This window comes from Schistocerca americana, chromosome 6 (assembly GCF_021461395.2).
Source record: "Schistocerca americana isolate TAMUIC-IGC-003095 chromosome 6, iqSchAmer2.1, whole genome shotgun sequence".
NCBI classification, from domain to species: domain Eukaryota; kingdom Metazoa; phylum Arthropoda; class Insecta; order Orthoptera; family Acrididae; genus Schistocerca; species Schistocerca americana.
In genome coordinates, this window is record NC_060124.1 from 133,474,440 (window position 1) to 133,496,151 (window position 21,712).

A 21,712-nucleotide genomic window follows, 5' to 3' on the forward strand; every position below is an offset into this window, starting at 1 on the left:
CGCTCTGCCGGCTCTCAAGTCACAGCAAACTCAACTTGTTTTCTTGCTTCATTAATCATTTCATCTCCCCACCCCATGACATTAGGGCGGAGGTGGGGGGGAAGGAGGCGAGGAGTGGGGAGGACTGTCAACGGTTACTCAGCTACTCTTCCAGCAAATCAAATTCTTCATATGTGCCACAGTACTCAGCAGCATCAACTGTCCAGAGAGTAGTGTCTCCGTGTATAAGAATCTACTCACATTCCAGGATGAGATTTTCACTCTGCAGCGGAGTGTGCGCTGATATGAAACTTCCTGGCAGATTAAAACTGTGTGCCGGGCCGAGACTCGAACTCGGGACCTTTGCCTTTCGCGGGCAAGTGCTCTACCAACTGAGCTACCCAAGCACGACTCACGCCCCGTCCTCACAGCTTTACTTCTGCCAGTATCCGTGGCTAAGCCATGTCTCCGCAATATCCTTTCCTTCTGGAGTGCTAGTTCTGCAAGGTTCGCAGGAGAGCTTCTGTAAAGTTTGGAAGGTAGGAGACGAGATACTGGCAGAAGTAAAGCTGTTAGGACGAGGCGTGAGTCGTGCTTGGGTAGTTCAGTTGGTAGAGCACTTGCCCGCGAAAGGCAAAGGTCCCGAGTTCGAGTTTCGGCCCGGCACACAGTTTGAATCTGCCAGGAAGTTTCTACTCACATTGCTTATATTCTGTATTTCGTTTCACGAACGAGGAAGTTGCACCGTGACTTTACTTTCAAAATCTTTTCTTAAAGAATTTACTTTATTTACTAGCGACTCATCAAGAAAATCATCACATTTAATCACACTATGTGAGCGTGGAAAGTAGTTGCCAATTGGTAACTGATGAAACAAATTTAAAAAAAAAATTTCAATAAATGGAATCTTTTATTCCTAAAACCCCCTTTTTTTAAAAACAGATTTAAAATTATAATCAGGAAGCACCCTGTAAATATCAAGTTACAATTTATTCTGAGGCGGAAATAACAAAATGTTTCCTTTTTGACAATATCAGCTTTCGGGCTGAGAACCTTGCCGCTCCCTTTTAACACGGCCGTAGTCACGACCGCTCACAACAACCTCTGAAAGAGTACACTAGTGCAAATCTGCAACACACCAGATTACTTTAAACTAAAAATTTTAACAACTCACACAAATACATACACTATGCACCCCGTATGAGGGATGGAAATGGTACAAATTACTCATATTAAAAATTATTTGCCACCGAAAGTGCAACTTGTTTTTAAAAGAACTCTTACGGTAAAAGGGTGGCAACTTTATATACTAAAATGACCATTTAAATAAAAACCCATGAAATGCAGTCTTACATAAAATGTTCAAACATATAAACACATATTCCACCTCGCAAGATGATAGGCAAGATAAAAACATATTTCAGGAATTCGGCCTTTACACCTTAAGCAATAAATTCGTTACGACCGAATCCGATAAATATGACAGAGGCATCTATTAACGTGCGGCACACCGACAGACAGACAGACACACAGACAGACAGACAGACACTAACTGCATATCAAATGCGGACGAGAGACAGACGAGCAAGCTGGGAACGAGAGACTGACCAAGAAAACAAGTAGAATTTAACAAGTAAATGAAACGACAGATCACGAATCACTTAACTTCTAATAAACTGTGATGTCTGGCGAAGACCTGGCGCAGCACCCCCCCAAAACGCTCTCCCGAACCGTTAGCTGCCAGCCGCTTCAACGGACGCAGGAAGGCGCGCCGATCTCCCGTCTCACGGCGTCGCAGCTCGCACCGGCCAGACCGACGTCGTGGGTTGACTCCTGTTGCTGTCGTGTCGGCCACGAAGCCACTACCCCTCGCTATACAGCGCCGCCCACTGGACTGACGTGGCGATCTCACATGCGCCGACGCTCCAGGCGGACTAGTCATCTCGTGTCTCAGTGCGCGACCGATCAACCAATCGATCCAACCGCCAATGCCCATTGCCTGAGCAAACTCGAGCAGACTGGCGGCCTAACACATACTAGCACTCCGGACGACAGACAGACACTGTCTGCCCCACACAGACCCGGCTGACCAACTGACTAGACTCACTCCGACTGACTCACTGATCGACTGGCGAGCTCATAGCGCCCCTTAAATGCACGTGAACAGGCAACTTTTCCCCTTTTCCCCTTTCCCACCAGAGGGAGACACCAAAGCTGCGATTGCCACAGCGGCGCCGCCGGCAGAAACGGAGGGCGACTGCTTCACACTACGCGCTGCGGCGCGCTCTTCAAAACAGCAATTTTTACCACGGGTCAGAAGTAAATCTCTAAAAGTTCATATCAATATGACTCTACGAATGCTCTTTTTATCTGGTAAAGACTCGGAATTCTCTAAGTTTAATCAGTTTTTCTTCTAATATCACTCTAGCATAATTTGTCATCGCCCCATCCATACTTTGCATACGAGGTGATGAGTTCACGTCAAGATCTGCAGGGTCACATTGTGCTCTTCCTGACATCGCAGCACGTGATTGTAGCCATTCAGATTCATGGATACTCGTCTGGTTATCTTGGAGTGTTGCCTTCAGATCAGTAAACTCCTTGCTTACAGATGTACATTACACGAAAATCTACGTGATTACTCCGAAATTCACACTTAAGTGCCTAGCAGAGCGTTCATCGAACCATCTCCAGACTATTCCTTTACCGTTTCACTCTCTAACAACGTGTGGGAAAAACGAACACGTAAATGTTTCTGTTCGAACTCTGATTTTGCTTATTTTATTGCGATGGTCATTTCTCCCTATGTTGGCGACAATAATATATTTTCATATTCGGAGGAGGAAGCAGGCGAATGAAATTTCGTGGAAAGATTATGCCACAACGAAATACCCCTATGTTTTAATGGTTGCCATTTATCACCCCAACTCGCTTTTTCTACTCATTTCCGTGACACTCTTTGCCATGTTCCGCAATAATGTAAAACGAGCTGCACTTCTTTGTACTTTTTCGATGTCCTCTGTTACTTGTCGCTCGCCAATGAGCAAAATCGTTCCCTATTCGGGTTAAATCTCGTGAAATCACTTCGCCCGGTCTCCGCTAACGCTATCTTTGTTTGATGCTAGTGTTTTTACTGCACCTTGCACTTCTTCTTCTTATGTCTTATTCACGATCAGCTTATTGTAATGTATCCTTTATCGGACATCAGCGAGCAAGTATGCAATAGTATGCAGTGCATGCACAGAAGCGGTAGCATGACGTTTAGGATTCACTTCTAGACGTCTGAAAATATTAGTTATCTCTCTGAGTATTAATATGAATTCCTGCAAGAAAAGCGAAATCGCTGTCTCTTACAGACTGGTGAGTGTCTTCGGCCTTGGGTAGTGATGAAAGTGCCATTGTTCAAAAAGCAGATTGACCGCGAAAATTCTCTTTAATTTACACCTTAAATAGTGGTAGCAAAATTGAATTGATCTTCGTATTTAAAGATGTTGGTTCTGTTCGGAATACAATGCTCAAGCAGCAAAACGTGATCCGCGATCGGTCTGATTGCTTTCGAACAACTTAGTGACCCTTCCTGACACACGGTCCCTAAAAACAGAAAATACACAGCATAAAAACATCAACGAGCAATTTAAGGTGACTATATTAACGGGAGGCAACGGCCTCGCCGCAGTGGATTCACCGGTTCCTGTCAGATCACCGAAGTTAAGCGCTGTCGGGCGTGGCCGGCACTTGGATGGGTGACCATCCGGGCCGCCATGTGCTGTTGTCATTTTTCGGGGTGCACTCAGCCTCGTGATGCCAATTGAGGAGCTACTCGACCGAATAGTAGCGGCTCCGGTCAAAGAAAACCATCGTAACGACCGGGAGAGCGGTGTGCTGACCACACGCCCCTCCTATCCACATTTGAGGATGACACGGCGGTCGGATGGTCCCGATGGGCCATTTGTGGCCTGATGACGGAGTGCAGTATTAACGGGAGACATTTTTGATAAATACGCCAAATGATTAGTCAGAACAGTACAAAGTACAGGATTTACCAATTATTCGTATCTATGGGTGCATTACGAGACCGGACAAACGAGAATGATAAAAGGGAATGAGTTTCTTCCCCTCAACAAACTTCTGTTTTAACAACTGACAGAAAGTTTTCTTACATATCGATACCTTTATCGAAATTTTATTCATTTACGTAAATAGTCCTTGTAGTGTCACCGCCAGACACCACACTTGCTAGGTGGTAGCCTTTAAATCGGCCGCGGTCCGCTAGTATACGTCGGACCCGCGTGTCGCCACTATCAGTGATGCAGACCGAGCGCCGCCACACGGCAGGTCTAGAGAGACTTCCTAGCACTCGCCCCAGTTGTACAGCCGACTTTGCTAGCGATGGTTCACTGACAAATTACGCTCTCATTTGGCGAGACGATAGTTAGCATAGCCTTCAGCTACGTCATTTGCTACGACCTAGCAAGGCGCCATTATCAACTGCTATTTATCTTGTGGTGCATGTACCGTCAGACCGATGTTTACCAATTATGGATTAAAGTTAAGTATTCCAGAAGCTACGTACCTTTTTTGCTAGTATAATTCCTTTAACTGTTCCAGACCTCACGCCAGCCTGCGTGAGCTTAAACGCGTGCCTTTCGGCTTCCTGTCCTAGTAGCTTGGCTGTCTTGCCAAGTCACAACAGTCCTTGCCTTTTTTACTTTTATTGAAGCGTTTACATTCTTTTTATCTTACTCTTGGATGGGTGTACATTTTATTATGACAGTACGGATAAATCAAAACAGTCACATTATTTTGCTTCTTACACTTGAGTATCTTTAGAAGCAGTTCAAGGCAGCAGTTCAGCAAAGAACTGATCCTTTTGTAAGGTAAATTGCTCGCTGATTATTTTTCCTTGTTCCAGAAACATATTCGTAACGCGGTCTGAGAATTGTTTCGGAAAGGGTTTCTTGGCTCTGGCAGATTTCAGTTACTTCTGTGGTTAAGCGTGAAATTGCTCCTGGCAAGTGCTGATGTGCCCACTTAAGCTCGGGTATCTCATTACCTTAGACGATATGAGATTTATGAGATTTCCTTGCTCAACGCAGTTTGAGACTCTGAAATTTCATTCGTCAGTTTCTCATGCGACTCGGAAATTTCTATGCGCAAGGCAGGATGAGCATCCGTTAAATTGTTTTTAGTCGGCATGTTTACCTGTTTTCAGACTACTATTCCTTAGACACTACGTCAAGCCGATCGAAGACTGCAGTTAAGGTCCCGAGTAATTTCTCAATTTTTCGGAATAATTCCGATATCAGGTCCATTATTTTCCGTCCCAGAAGTACAGATAAGTGTTTATTTTGTTTAGTGAAGAACTTTCAGTTCATTTCGACGTAAGATTACCTTAGGAAGGACACTGAGCAATTAAGAAGATTGTGCATGTACTTGCTATCATAAGAGACAAATTATAAGTTTAAACATAGTTTAAGGACGGTTAAGAATAACCTCTCAAAAAATTGGCCATTAGTAAACCAGTGAAAATATCCTCTTGCCTATTTCTATTTAAGATCGGTAGTCAATACTTCTAGGGAAAAGTGAAAATTGCCTGTGCACATTGGATTTATTCAATGATATCCACGGGAGTATAAGTATTTAGCGTGCCTGATATCAAATAACTCAATACGCTAGTACAAAGTCTGACATGTCAATACGAGCTGTGTTCATCCTGCCTTCCAACAGAAGTACTCAAAACTGCGAGCTGAACAGATATAGTAGATTCACTTAATGATATAAACAGGAGTAGATGCAGTTAGTTCGTTTGATATGAAATAATTCAAGAAATTGTGATCAGAAGTGCACGTACAGTTTGAAGTACTGAAGATGAGAGAGGACAGGCGCTGGATTGATCAATGATTGATGGGCGAAATATTTTGATCAGTCTTCTGATTTTATTCCTAGTAAGAAATAAGTACTGCTGTTGTTTTCAAATTAGAAACCACGTACGGGCAAACGCATTGCCATTAAATATATTTGCTGCAGGAATTCTCAATAACGACATTTTTCTGCCTGCTGGACCGAATTTTGTGCAAAGCTTCAACTCGAAACTTCGCCCATGAAAAGTATGGGCGACATTTATTGGCATCTCATATGCAACATGCTGTTTTGTCATCAGCCGCAATGACAGGAAACCGCTCAAACTAATGACGCAACTTATTCGCACACGCGGATGCTGGCTTTACATTCTGTGTCATGTGGTGCTCGTTATGGGAGCTATTAACGTGTAACACAACTATATAGTACACGAAAGGCTGCGCATTTCTTCAAGTGCTCTATTCAGATGACATCAAACAATTCCTGCCTCGCGCTACAGCACCTTTAATTTCACAGATGACAGTTGAGCCCTACGTTAGAGCAATGGCGTCTCTCATCACATTTATGGACACAACGCGGTCTTTGGTAGCACACACCAAACTCGGTTATTCAAGAAAGAGTTGCGCATTTTCTTGTCTTATGTAATTAACAGTAGGATGAAAATAAGTTTTTTGTGATTGATGATTAATTTATTGCCTTTAAGCAACATAGAGCAGAAGTATGTTGTGCTGATGCCGTTCCGATGAGCTTTAATCCTAAGAGCTTTCGGAAATGTTGAGCCATCAGCTAGTTATAATTGTAACTGACTCCTCCCAGCTGTAGTGTGAATGAAGAGAAAGACTTTTTTCGATTTGAGTCAGAAACAAATACAGCATATGGTCATTACGAATGAAAGCGAATGAAAGAAAGAACAGTCAAATTATGCTCCTCTTCACCAAAATTCTGCAGCTGCATTTGCCCTCGGAGTCACAAGCAGCAGATGGAGGGCACATTCGAAACTCCAGTATGTACTCTGTGTATTAGGGTGGTACGCACGTGGAATGCCGTTTCTGGAAGTTACATCTAGATCTTCCAACTCCAGAACGATAACGGTTGAGTAAACTCACTATTCATTTATGTTCATGCCCAAGAGGGAGAGTATGCAAAGGGAAAGAGCAAGTAAAGTTATTCTTAAGCCGAACAACCTACAATTGCTTCCTTACTGAAATGGTTCTGAGGACAATTTTTCTGGGTCTCAAACTTGGGGCTCTTCGAACTTGCACATGGGATTTCTGGTGAGTCTGATTTGTTTACTCCGCGTTGGCAATTACTTCACGACAACAATCTGCTGGCGCTATGTCTGCGAGCTGGTAGAGATTTACGAGTGGCGTAGGTTTCAGGCAACCTGAATAAGAAAATAAGAATACATGTTTCGTTTAGTGCCTTGTCAACTATGTTTGCGTTTGTAGACTTGTACCACAATGGCCATGAGTATTCCGCAGCACTGTAACATGTTGCCACAGCCGTCGTCCTCAGGGTTCGTGTTCGAGAGCCTCGCGTACTACCAGTGATATTGCGAAGGACATTATTTCTGACTGCCAACTTCATTTTCGTATTCTTTCAATGCTGCTTGTACGTCAGAGTACGATCCAATGAAACGCACAGAGTTGGGTGTTTGCTGGGTTTGGACGACGTTGATTGTTAGAGTAGAAGATACGCAACTCTCTTAATGCATCTGTTAGGTGGGCTTCAACATCTCGTTAATGCCAGTTAGTCAGCGTAAAGGAAACACCTTGTTTTCGCTGGAAGTTGATGGTCATTGATGTAAATGTTAGATAACATTGATGAAACAAACCTTCCTTGTAGTAAGCCGTTTCTTTGACATCTCCTTCGACTACGATGTCCCAGAAAGCCCACTGAAAGGTGGCTACACTGAGCCACTGCGCCAGAGATTGCGCCAAAGAGTATTATTAAGCCGCCTCCACAGTGCTTGTCGAGAGCTCGTGGTAGTCAGTGCCTGTCGAGGTCTCGTGGTAGTCTGTGCTGAGATGTTGTAGCAGAGAGTGTTTGTTGAGATGTGCTATTAGGCAGTGCTTGCTGAGATGTGATATTGGAGAGTTCTGGTTGAGATATAATGTAAGGATCAGAATGATTTTCATCAATATAAATGAGGTAATGAACTCCGTTTGTTTTTATTTCAGTATCCTAAATAATGCGTCATTACAGGTTCAGTCAACAAAGCATCTGGCGTGTGTTCTTGTATTAGAGTGTAATTCTGCTTTCCTTACGCAATTATCATATTTCTAATTTTCTTTTATCACGTCAGTATAATTGGTATTTAAAAACTCTTGTCTTGTTGAAGAAGAACCGTGCCAGATGTGTACGTTGAGTCACACTCCCACACACAGAACAATTACATTTGTGCTTGGGTTTTGTAGGTTTTATAGTTGCTGGGGACTTAATTAATTAATTGTGTTAACGAAATATTTCATTTCATTCTTCTTGTTGTTCTTTGCAGTCAGATAGCGTAATAATACTAGTCAGGGCCAACCGATTACGAGAGACAGCGTAATCGGACATACAGCTACTAAATACTAAAAAATATTTGCATTTTATTTAATTAAGCCCCCATGCACGTGGCGACCGCTGCTTCGGTTCATCCCTTGGATTCTTCTGATTGTAAAAATAGTAGACGGTAGTATTGTTGTAGTAATTTGTAGTTAGTAATTGTAGTCTATTTTGCATGTGTAGATTTGGTAATTGTCATTCTTCTAATGGTATTTTTTCTCAGAATTTGATTGGTTGTCTTGTATACGCGTTTGACAATTTAGTGCAATTATTTCAATTGTTCGATTAATCGTGTTTGAGGGAAACATTTTATGTAAATGGTATTGTTGGAGATAAAGAGTCATTGTGTGTAATTTTCGTACAGTGACGAATTTTTTTATGTTTTGTAAATGATTACGCGGTCGATGAAAAAGGCGAAAATGATGAATAGTGAGAATGACGAAATTGTTGACATGGCGAACTCGCCAACACAGGACAACAGTATGATGAATAATGGAGTTGAAAACAATTTAATAAATCGGGAAAATAGTCCGGAACGATTTCAAAATTTTTCTCAATCAGAAAATTCACAGAATCCGAGATTAACGACAGAAGATATGGAGCAGTTGATGTGTGCAATATTAAATTTGGGATCTCGGTTAGACTCGCAAATGGGAACAATGGAGCAGTTTCGATTTGAATTTTAAACAGAGATAGGATCAATTAAAACAGAGATAGGAACAATTACAACTGGTATGGGAACAATGGAAACACGGTTAGACTCAGTGGGATCGCAAATAGGAACAATTAGAACTGAGATGGAAACAATGGAAACACGGTTTTCAAAAATATGAAAGATGAATTAAAGAAAGAAATCAGAGAAGAAGTACAACCAATTTTGAATGCTCACAATAATAGATTAATTGCAGTAGAAATCAGACAAAGGGAACAGGATAGAGAACAGGAAGAAAGAGATCGCGTGATAGTACAGAAATTTTCAGAGTTAAATTTACAACGTGCTAAGGATAAGGAAGAAATATTTGAGAGAATCGAGGAATCCGTGCCAAATGACAGATTAAATAACCTAACACAACAATATGAACAGCTAACTACCAAATGTGTCAACACTGAAACCCGAATCGCGACACTTACGGAAGACGTAAATAAACAGAAAGAACAAATAGGTGACTTATCGGAAAGAGTTGAGGAGATTTCAGATAAATTGACAAATCTTAGTTTACATGGGGACAGAGATTCGGATGATACAGCTCCATTACCATTTGCAGAAACCGAAGAGTATCAGAACATAAATAAGCATGTTGAAAATCAGGGAAAATTTAATGAACGCCTGAAAAGGGAATTTGAGGTATTAAAAAAGCAAGTCAAACAAATTGAAGGCGAAATCGTAGGAAAAGACGGCAAAGGAAATTTAGAATCACAGATAGCAGAGGGGTTTGAAGAAAATAATTTGTTTCATTTACGGGATGCAACAAGAGAGCGCCAGGCGCGCGAACTTTACAATAATCGACATTCGGACTGGGACAGACGCGGCAGGTCTTTGTCGCCACGAGGCGAAAACTTTGACTATAAACACTTTTTGACTGTTCGGAAATTTAAGATCTTCCGCAATTCTAAGAATGACATACATCCATGTGCATGGTTAGATCATTTTATGTACGCACTTCCACCAAATTGGCCACTAAGTCACAAACTGGAATTTGTGTGTGGATATTTAGAAAACGAACCGGCGACGCGGATGCGCGCACTCATTAGAGATTGTAATAATCTGAATGATTTTTATCATGCATTTCTATCGGCATATTGGTCCGAAAACACACAAGACAGAGTCAAACACAGTCTAATTATGCAGCGTAATTTCAAACAGAGTTCCGCACGCCGGCAGAGTATTTTGAAGACGTGATTCGAAAGAATCAGTTCCTTTCCAACCCTTACAGCCCGACTGAATTAATTCGCATTTGTTTAACTAAGCTGCCACAATCCATAAGACAAATTGCTTTAGCCGGAAGATGTAAAGACGACATAGAGACCTTTAAGGCTTTGTTGCAAGAACTTGAGTATGACAACGACGACGGGACTTCCTGTAACTTCTTCAGTAACAGTAATTACAATAGATTTTCAGAGAAAAGGGATAGTGATCGGAACGGGCGTTATATGGGTAATTTTGAGAATGACAGACGTAACAGACAGGACAATAGATACCAGCCTTATGACAATAACAGACGTTCTAACAGAAATTACACAGACAATTATAATAACGGTAATTCGTACTGGAATGATCAATCATACGGAAACAGTAATCGGTATCATCAAGACAGAAATTATTCAAACAGTAATAGAAATTCTTACTACAGAAATAATCAGGGTAGTAGATACAACAATAATTTCAGAAGTGACAGTCGAAATTATACAAGAAGTAGTTATGCAGACAGACAGGAAAACAGAAATTTTAATAACAGACACAACCAAGAATTTGCATCTAACAGACAGGAGGGACCTAATTGGCATCCTCCACGTGACAGAACTTAAGAGAGACAAGTGCAAATCGTTGAAATTGATCCGCGAAATGACGCGAATAATCAAAGACGTGACGCAAACAATCGACAATGACTTGCAGCTTCGGCTTCTGGCAGCAAAATAGACGGTTCAGAAAGTAATGACACTACGACTTTACACTACGTACGCCTGGAAGACATGAGAGACATTTTGTTAGACGAAAAGGAAAATAATGTAGACGCATTTTTACATCCTGTTTTTGAAGTATGTGTCGGTAAGAATAAGTTCACTGCAGTTTTAGATTCTGGGAGCCCATTGAATGTCATTAGTGAATCAGTTTTTCGTATATGTGAAAGAACTATTGCCTGTCCTGTGTTACCTATTTCTAAAGCTACAATTCGAGGTGCTATTTCTGGAAAAAGTGTGGAAGTCAAACAACAGACCAACTTAAATTTCATTTGTCAAGAATACGAATTTTCTGCTAATTTTATTATTGTTCCATTACTCAGTACCCAAATTATATTAGGTATGGAGTTTCTTAACGCACATAAGGCAATTTTGAACTTTAAAGAAGGAAGTGTAAATTTGACTGTTGCCGGAATGCCGAAATGTTTGAAATTTTTCGAGTGTTTAACAAGTTCTGAATCAGATACAAAATGTTTAAGGTTTCTTACTTCTGATGTTTTCATTGAGCATTATGACGACAGTGTGTTTATTCATGACAATGACGATAGATACAGAAACGCGATGGATGATATAATTAATAGCGAAGAATTAATTAATGAAAAGGTTAAGAAAGCTGAAGTGCCAGATGACGTTGCAAGAGAAGAGCTGCACCACATTTTGACTTCACATGCTACAGTATTTAGTCATCACACAGGAACTATACAAGGCTTACAATACTTATTTAAAGTAAAAGAACACACACCATTTCGAGGAAAAACGTACGCTATTCCTATGGCTTACAGAGACAAGGTTAAGAATGAACTTCAATACATGTTAGATCAGGGCATTATTGAGCCTGCAGTCAGTTCTTATACCAGCCCATTACACGTTGTTCTTAAAAAGGATGGGTCAATTCGTTTGGTTCTGGATTCCAGACAGATAAATAATATCATCATTCCTGAAACTGACCGCCCACAAAATTTAGATGAACTTCTTCAACATTTCCATGGAATTAAAGTCTTATCCACGATTGATATGCGCGCAAGTTTTTGGCAAATAGAACTCCACCCTGATTGTAGAAAATATACTGCCTTTTTAGCCTTTGGCAACTGTTACCAGTTTCGGAAATTACCGTTTGGACTTACTGTATCTTCAGCAGCATTCATTCGTAGCTTAAATGAAATTTTACCTGTTTATCTTCGTGACAACATTACTTCATATGTTGACGATATTCTTATTGCTAAACATTCTTGGAGTGAGCACAACAAAATTTTGGATTCATTGTTACGTATTTTTGCAATAGTTGGCATTACAGTAAACTTGGAAAAATCTGAATTTGGTCGTTCTCAGGTGAAATTTCTCGGTCACATTATTTCTACAGAAGGTATTCTTCCTGATCCAGAGAAATTAGACGCTATTCGTAATTATGCTGTTCCTACCACAAAACGTGATGTTCGTAGTTTCCTTGGTGTCTGTAATTTTCTTAGACGCTTTGTTAAATTGGACGATTTGGCCACACCTCGTTTATGTGAACTATCTGGAAAGAAATCTAATTGGTGTTGGGATGAGGAAGCTCAGTCAGAATTTGAACAGCTTCGTGATGCTTTAGTTGCTGCTCCACTTCTTTCACATCCGGATTTATCTAAAGATTTTTGTTTGGCGACGGACTCATCGTACAAGGGCCTAGGTGCACATTTATTTCAAGAGATTGAAGAAAACGGCGTTGTTGTACAGAAGACTATTGCATTTGGAAGTCGCGTTCTCTCTAAATCCGAAAAGAATTATTCGATTACGGAACTTGAAGCTTTGGCGGTTGTTTGGGCTTTCACAAAATTTCGCACATTTTTGTTTGGCAGACATACTAAGGTTTACACCGATCATCGAGCTCTGGAATTTCTTATGTCGACAAAATTAACTCATGGCAGATTGTCACGATGGGCGTTGCACCTACAGGAGTTTGATTTTAGTATTGTTTACATACAGGGTTCTTCAAATATTGTTGCTGATGCTTTATTACGTGCACCTATGGGTTTGAAACAAAGTGCTGAAGAGGACTGCAAGGAAAACAATTATAGTTTGATGTATATTCAAGGTGTTGCGTTTGAGAACTTTATTTCGTCTTCGCTCCAGGACATCGCTAAGGAGCAAAATAAGGATCCAATCTGGAAGGACATTAAGGAGAAGTGGAGGAGAAAGGAAAGCGTAGCGATTAGACAGCATTATTTAGTCCGCAATGACATTCTTTTTAAACGAAAATCGGTCGACAACTCTGTTTGGTTAGTTTGTATTCCTGATGAGTGGGTTAATAAGCTGATTTGGTATACGCATTTCAGTTATGCACACTTTGGTCCCAGAAAATGCTTTCACAAATTACGAGAAAATTGTTATTTCAGTAATATGGAAAAACGTATTCGATCTGTTCTGGCCAAATGCAAATTATGTCAAAAGGCTAAGCCGCCAACAGTTTCTCACAGAGCACCGTTGTTTCCTATCATTCCAGCGAAATTAAAGGAATGGCTGCAGTCGATTTGTTCGGTCCAGTGGTTCGTTCTACTAATGGTTTTGCGTACATTTTCGTAGCAGTGGAGTTGACGTCAAAATATGTGTGTTTTACACCTTTACGCAAAGCAACAGCTCGTTCAGTATCTAACGCTTTCATCAAACATTTTCTTAAAGAAGTTGGTCATGTTGATAAGGTTATATCAGATAATGGATCACAGTTTCGTTCTAAAATTTGGCTTCGTACTCTACAGCGTCGTAAAATTAAACCAATTTTTATTTCACTTTTTCACCCTCGATCTAACGCTTCAGAGAGATGGATGAAGGAAATCAATAAATTGTGTCGTCTTTATTGTCATCAGAATCACAGAACGTGGGATCAGTATCTTCTTATTTTTCAAAACATTCTGAATGAACTCCCTAATGATTCAACTTCTTTACCGCCTATATTGACATTAAAAAATAAAGCACCGACAAATCGCATTTCTGAAATAGTTCCTTTTCCGCCTTCACGGAAACTGCGGCATTCTGAAGTTGTCAACCTGGCTCTACGAAATATTGCATCTGCGGCTCTAGAAGAGAGAGATCAGCTAAACGTCCTGGTCGTTTAAAAATCTTGTCAGTTGGTCAGAAGGTGTTAATTAAGTCCCACCGTTTGTCTCACAAAGGAAAAGGCTTGTGTCGCAATTTTTTTCTGCTTTATAACGGTCCATATAGAATTCGTAAAATTATTCATGATAACACTATCGAAGTAAAAACTCTTAAATCTCGACGCTCTAAAGGAATACATCATATATCTAACGTAAAAATTTTTGTGGAATGACATACTTTTGAGAAACCAACAGCTACATGTAAACATGCGGAGAGTACAAGGATACCGCGCTGTGTTTTGGTGGCGGCACATACTCAAAGCAACAGTCAAGTCTGCGCGCCGCACAAGGCAGTCGTTGACCGCGAACAATTGCTTCCTACGTCACGCGCCTACAGCTGATCGAGCGCTCAGTGCGAATGCACTGACAGCCGTAAACAAATACACAGTCTAATTTCTCCGATTAAATTCAGTATAAAGCTATAGTGACTTGATGAATTATGTTATTAACATTCAGTATTTTTCAGGATACGGTTCTATAAAATATTTAAGAACTTCAGGTAAATTCTGTGTGTCTCCGACGTTAAGAGGACTTGCTATCGAGAAATTTTCAGGAAGAATGTAATTTCCAAGAAGAAACTAATAAACTAAAAAGGTAACTATTAATTGAGTTTATTTTTCAGGTAACATATTTCCACTTAGGTACGTACTTTAGACGTAATTTGCTGCTCGCGATTACGTGATTCATACTTTGTGCTAATTTCATGTTCTATGAATTTACGTGTGAAGCGACGTGCTTGCGTACATTTTCTGGTTTTTGTCAATGTTTTATTAATGAACAGGATTGTTATTTGTATATATTATGCATCGCTTGGCTGCACCGCTTTAATTTACTGATGTCATATTTTTTTTAATTATGTGCCTGCTGTGCTTATTTATTTAAATTATAATTGTAACCTGATTTATTGTGCTGACTGTGATTATATATGTAAGTTATACTTTGTGATTTATCTGCTTGCGCCTTCATGTTTACTTATTAAGATGACATATGAACATTTATTTGCTTATGCTGATATGATGCTAATGACATGTTTACTGCTTTGCGTATGGATTGCATATTTATACATATCTGTTGTTGTCATAACTACTCTTTAATTTGGTGTATAGAAATGCTGATGTACAGTGTACGAATATAGAGTTTAGGTTACACTATGGTATAGGTTACAGATTGTTCGCTTGGCAGAGCCTCGTTGTAAGGATTGTGCTGCATCCACTTTTTGACATTCTGTTCTCTACTGGTATATTTACTCGCTATTGCTTGTTTTGCTTACGCTAAGTGCCTTATATTTTTAAGATAAGAAAATGAACTGCTATAATTCGACGAACGACATTAGTACAAGAAACTTCATAGAAGTCACATGAGCTGGAGGTTTTATGGAAGCAGTATAAATTTATGCTAATAGGAAGGAAGCTAACGACATGACATACCATTACTAGGTTTAGACCATTAACGGTTATTACACTGCATTTTTCGTAAGCAATTGAAATAGGAAGTGACACTTGACACAAGAAATATTCCACATGTTTGCTTCTGTTTGCCATAATTCTTGATGTGGTGTACACACTGTGAAATATTGTGATCATTCGCATTCCGTAATCGTACTTAATTACTGAGAGTTATTCGAACTAAGTCTGTTAGAGGTCATGTATGCATTTCTTTTGTTTATAATTCATAATGAGTAGAAGATTTGGCTCAGATGGATTACACAGAGGTTGTGTGTTGACAATGTGTCTTCGGATTGTATGGGATGATGAGGCTTGCATTAGGATTTTATCTGTACTTGTTCGAGGAGACTGACTAGAGGAAAGAGTTGTTATGGAAGTGAAATGATATTGGTAATAAGGTTTATATGTATCGACGCATTGAAGAGGTATTATTGAGGTATTATTGAGATTGTGTGAAGTTGATGATTATTGGAGTTTGGTGGATAAGAGGTAAAGTAAGTGAGGAGCATATATTGGCAATAAGGTTTATATGTATCGACGTATTGAAGAGGTATTATTGAGGTATTATTGAGATTGTGTGAAGTTGATGATTATTGGAGTTTTGGTGGATAAGAGGTAAAGTAAGTGAGATGCATATTTTTTTTGTTGGTCTTATGGAACAAGGAGGATGAAGATAGCAGACTAGAACACTCAAGTAGAAGGAAGATTGTCTACACACACTTTGTTAAATCAATAAGCAGTACATTTTTTTTTTTTTTTTTTTTTTTTTGGAGAGAGGAAGTAATTGCATATCTTGGCTCACTGACAGTTGTTCAACAACAGTACATTTGATCTGGCTTGGCAAACATTGGTCTTGACATGATGACTATGACGTTGACCTAACTATTATTGACTGTTATACATTGCTGCCACTACTACTTGATACACTTGATGAACATCAGATTTTGACAGAATTACATTTACACAGTTAACACCATTCAATTACACAGTAGTACTTAATGTGGATGAAAGATGAATGAGTGTGTTTTGTGTGTTTTCCTTTCCTAATCCTACCCACCTATCTCGTAAATATTATTTTATTTGTTTGTAGTGGCATGCACTGACACCCATAAATATTATAGGTTTACTGATATTTGAGTATTTGTAATAGTTAATATGAAAATTATCTGACATCATTTGTGTGTTTGTTATGACTTGTGTGTTTAGTGTAAAAGCATTTGTATGTGCATTCAAACTATTGTTCATGCCTGAACTGTCTGATTAGTGAGGGTAAATATTATGAACTGTTACCTGCACTTTTTCAACATAATGTGTGACACTTAGGAATGATTAATTTCTGCTGATGAACTGTGTGATCAGTGATAGTGAATATTATGGACTGTTACTTGTACTTTTTCTACATGATTGGTGCCACTAGGACATGTTTAATTTCTGCTGATGAACAGTGTGATCAGGGATAGTGAATATTATGTACTGTTACTTGTACTTTTTCTACATGATTGGTGTCACTAGGACAAGTTTAATTTGTGCTTATATACTCTGATGAACAGTGTGATCGGTGATAGTGAATATCATGGACTGCTCTCTGGACCTGCTCATGATTGCTAGGTGTAACTGATGGACTACTTGTATGGAAATGAAGTCACTTGTTGCTGTCTGCACCTACTCAACATTGCTGGGTGCCACTGATGGACTGCTTCTACTGAACTAATGTGACTTATTGCTGTGTGTACCTCTTCAACTTTACTGGGTGCCACAGATGGAACTGCTTCTACTGAAATGATGTCACTTGTTGGTGTCTGCACCTGCTCAACATTGCTGGGTGCAACTGATGGACTGCTTCTACTAAAATGATGTCACTTGTTGGTGTCTGCACCTGCTCAACATTGCTGGGTGCAACTGATGGACTGCTTCTACTGAAATGATGTCACTTGTCGGTGTCTGCACCTGCTCAACATTGCTGGGTGCCACTAATGGAACTGCTTCTACTAAAATGATGTCACTTGTTGGTGTCTGCACCTGCTCAACATTACTGGGTGCACAGATGAAGCTACTTCTATGGAAATGATGTCACTTGTTGGTGTCTGCACCTGCTCAATATTACTGGGTGCACAGATGAAGCTACTTCTATGAAAATGATGTCACTTGCCGGTGTCTGCACCTACTCAACATTGCTGGATGCCACTGTTAGAACTGTTTCTACTGAAATGATGTTACTTCTTGCTGTCTGCAGCTACTCAACATTGCTGGGTGCCACTGATGGATTGCTTCTACTGAACTAATGTGACTTGTTGCTGGGTGTACCTGCTAAACTTTACTGGGTGCAACTGATGGACTGCTTCTACTGAAAAGATGTCACCTGTTGGTGTCTTTTTTTGTATAAACTAATCATTGACAGCATTTTATGTGAACATTTGTATAAACTGATTTTTTATGTATTGTGCAAACTATTATGTAAAGCCACATGTATGAAAAGAATTTGTATTGCCTACTGTATTTTATATATTAGGTTATTGAAAGGTCAGTGCAAAGCCAAAATTTTAACTAATTATGTGATATTTAGGTATTAATATTATCTTTTATTTTTGTCTGTATTTTTGTGGACGAATTTGGTGGTATTTTCACCACCAATGCTGGCAAAAAATACCATCAAATTCTGGCCTGTGGAGGAGGGGCATATGAAAGGTGGCTACACTGAGCCACTGCGCCAGAGATTGCTCCAAAGAGTATTATTAAGCCGCCTCCGCAGTGCTTGTCGAGAGCTCGTGGTAGTCAGTGCCTGTCGAGGTCTCGTGGTAGTCTGTGCTGAAATGTTGTAGCAGAGAGTGTTTGTTGAGATGTGCTATTAGGCAGTGCTTGCTGAGATGTGATATTGGAGAGTTCTGGTTGAGATATAATGTAAGGATTAGAATGATTTTCATCAATATAAATGAGGTAATGAACTCCGTTTGTTTTTATTTCAGTATCCTAAATAATGCGTCATTACAGGTTCAGTCAACAAAGCATCTGGCGTGTGTTCTTGTATTAGAGTGTAATTCTGCTTTCCTTACGCAATTATCACATTTCTAATTTTCTTTTATCACGTCAGTATAATTGGTACTTAAAAATTCTTGTCTTGTTGAAGAAGAACCGTGCTAGATGTGTACGTTGAGTCACACTCCCACACACAGAACAATTACATTTGTGCTTGAGTTTTGTAGGTTTTATAGTTGCTGGGGACTTAATTAATTAATTGTGTTAACGAAAAATTTCATTTCATTCTTGTTGTTCTTTGCAGTCAGATAGCGTAATAATACTAGTCAGGGCCAACCGATTACGAGACACAGCGTAATCGGACATACAGCTACTAAATACTAAAAAATATTTGCACTTTATTTAATTAAGCCCCCATGCACCACATAAAATCTATTTTGAAATAAATTTTGAATAAATTTGGTGAAACCGTAATCTTCAGTTATCTCGTAGATCTTCTGTGACGATGGCGGTGATTGACGCTGTCACAAGCAGCAGTCAGATCTATAAAAGCTAATCCGGTAATTTTCAGAGTCTGAAACCGTCTTCAAGAAAGAAAGAATGTTGAACAGGAACTTTCGTTGGGATCACCTCGGATCACGCTAAGCTTTAGTGAACTTGACACAGGACTTCACTTTCCTTAGTGGCCAACATTCCTTCATTTTCTATTAGTTGGTTTAGTGGACTACTGCGTCCAGTGGCACAAAGTGTCTTGCTTTTGGCTGTCCTTCCTAGGTGTCACTAACTTTCAGTGGAAGTGATATCTGTCGAAAGTGTACGAAGGTTTGTAAAACAGGGCATTACCGTTTTGGTTTCTCCGTCTAAAAAGTCAAATAACAAGTCTGCTGTGACCCTAAAGGAGTGCCCTACTCCTGCGGTTACTATCTGCGATTTTTGTTCTACTCTACTGAAAGCTTGTATGCTAGATTTATTTTTTATGAATGTTTTTCACGAATCTGGATTTCAGAATTCTTCCGACGAGTCCTTTATTGCCACCTTAGAACATACCCGTAGCTCCCGCATCATATAAAACGCCTGCTTGCAGGATTATTATACAAAGACGTACGTAATTCTGGCAAAGGCATTTGTACATTGTTCGTGATGTATTGTAGGTTATTTTAAGTGTTTTTTGTCCAAACTACACTGAGGCGACAAAAGGCATGGGATGGCGATATGCACACGTACAGATGGAAGTTGATGCTCATCGGCATACACGAGATATAAAAGGGCAGCGCATTCACCGAGCTGCCATTTGTACTCAGGTGATTTACGTAAGGCCTGCCGGAGTGGCCGAGCGGTTCTAGGCGCTGCAGTCTGGAACCGCGCGACTGCCTCGCGCATGGATGTGTGTGATGTCCTTAGTTTAGTTAGGTTTAAGTAGTTCTACGTTCTAGGGGACTGATGACCTCAGAAGTTAAGTCCCATAGTTCTCAGAGCCATTTGAACCATTTTTTTGATTTACGTAAGAGGTATCTGACATAATTATGGTGCACGACGGGAATTAATAGAACTGTGAATGGGGAATGGTAGTTGGAGCTAGAAGCATGGGACATTCCATTTCAGAAATCGTTAGGGAATTCAATATTCCGAGATCCACAGTGTCAAGAGAGTGCTGGGAATATCAAATTTCAGGCATTACCTCTCACCACGAACAACGCAGTGGCCGACGGCCTTCACTTAACGACGGAGAGCAGCGGCGTTTACGTATTTGTCAGTGCTAATAGACATGTAACACTGCGTGTAATAAGCGCAGAAATCAATGTGGAATATACAACGAATGTATCTGTTAGGACAGTAACGCGAAATTTGGCGTTAACCGGCTATCATAGAAGATATCCGACATGAGTGCCTTTGCTAACAGCGCGACGTCGCCTGCAGCACTTCGTCCGGGCTCGTGGACATGTCGGTTGGACCCTAGACGACTGGAAAACCGTGACCTGTCAGGTAAGTCCAGATGTTGGTGAGAGCTGATGGATGGGTTCGAAAGTGGCACAGACCTCAGGAAGTCATGGATCCAACTTTTCAACGAGGCACGGTGCAACCTGGTGGTCTCTAAATAATGGTGAACGCTGTATTTAGAAGGTCCAACTGAACCGATCATCGACTGGAAATGGTTATGTTAGGCTACCTGGAGACCACTTGCAGACATTCATGGACTTCACGTTCCAAACAACTATGGGACTTTTATGGATGAAAATGGGCCTTGACAGTGTGCGACAGTTGTTTGCGAGTGGTTTCAAGAACATTCTGGAGAATTCGAGCGAATGATTTGGCCACGAAGATCGCCTGATATGAAGCCCTTCGAACATTTATGGGACATAATCGAGAGGCCAACTCGTGCACAAAATCCTGCACTGACAACACTTTCGCAGCCATGAACGGCTATAAAGGAGGTATCCCATGACTTTTGTCATCTTAGTGTATTTTTCTTAGTGGTTTCGTCTATATACTTGTTTTTATGTCTCTTTATTTTATCTGGGGTATTGGTGGGGCGTCTTGCTTGCTAGTCATTATTTCTGTTCTATCGAAGGATACCTGTAGGCCAGTTTGGTTTATGATTTCGCTTGGCAGGCTGATTTAGTACCTAGCGTTTTCTATGTCGTTTGACGGAATGCCGATCTCGTCGGCAAATGCTAGAGAGTCTGTCGCGATCCTTTTAAATTTGATTCTCAGTCTCAGTGGGACGTAGCCGTTTTTCGTAGTTCTTATGATATTCTCCAGAACGCAACTGAAAAGCAACATTGGGTGACCATAATATTGTAATATGCTTGTTTTTACCACGAAGGAATGCGAGAGACACTCTAGAAACTTCACCTTGGATGTGTCATACGTCAGCGTGGCTCTGCCAATGGCCAGCAGGTCAGTTGCGAATTTGTCAAGGATGTTAAAGAAGACTGAAACGCCTGGTTAATTCCGCAGGAGGCCAAAAATGAATGGCTGTCAGTTACACTCGAACACATATAACTTTATTTAGTTGCCCAAACATTACAGCGCCAATTTCCGAACTTAACTGTCGACTGAATATGTCACACAGTCTTATGGCATAAGGGCACAACCTCTTTA

At 40.3% G+C, this 21,712-nt stretch overlaps 1 protein-coding gene, 1 non-coding gene and 1 pseudogene across 2 annotated transcripts in view; 2 read left to right on the forward strand and 1 right to left on the reverse strand.

Moving 5' to 3' along the window:
• The window catches only part of LOC124619660 (centrosomal protein of 104 kDa), a 445,308-nt gene that overhangs the window by 44,485 nt on the left and 379,111 nt on the right, over window positions 1–21,712 (forward strand). The gene's annotated exons all lie outside the window — the stretch shown is intronic.
• On the reverse strand, window positions 313–387 carry Trnas-cga. Its single transcript has one exon. It is a non-coding gene; the product is annotated as a tRNA-Ser (tRNA).
• Window positions 3,637–3,754, forward strand: LOC124620526 (annotated as a pseudogene).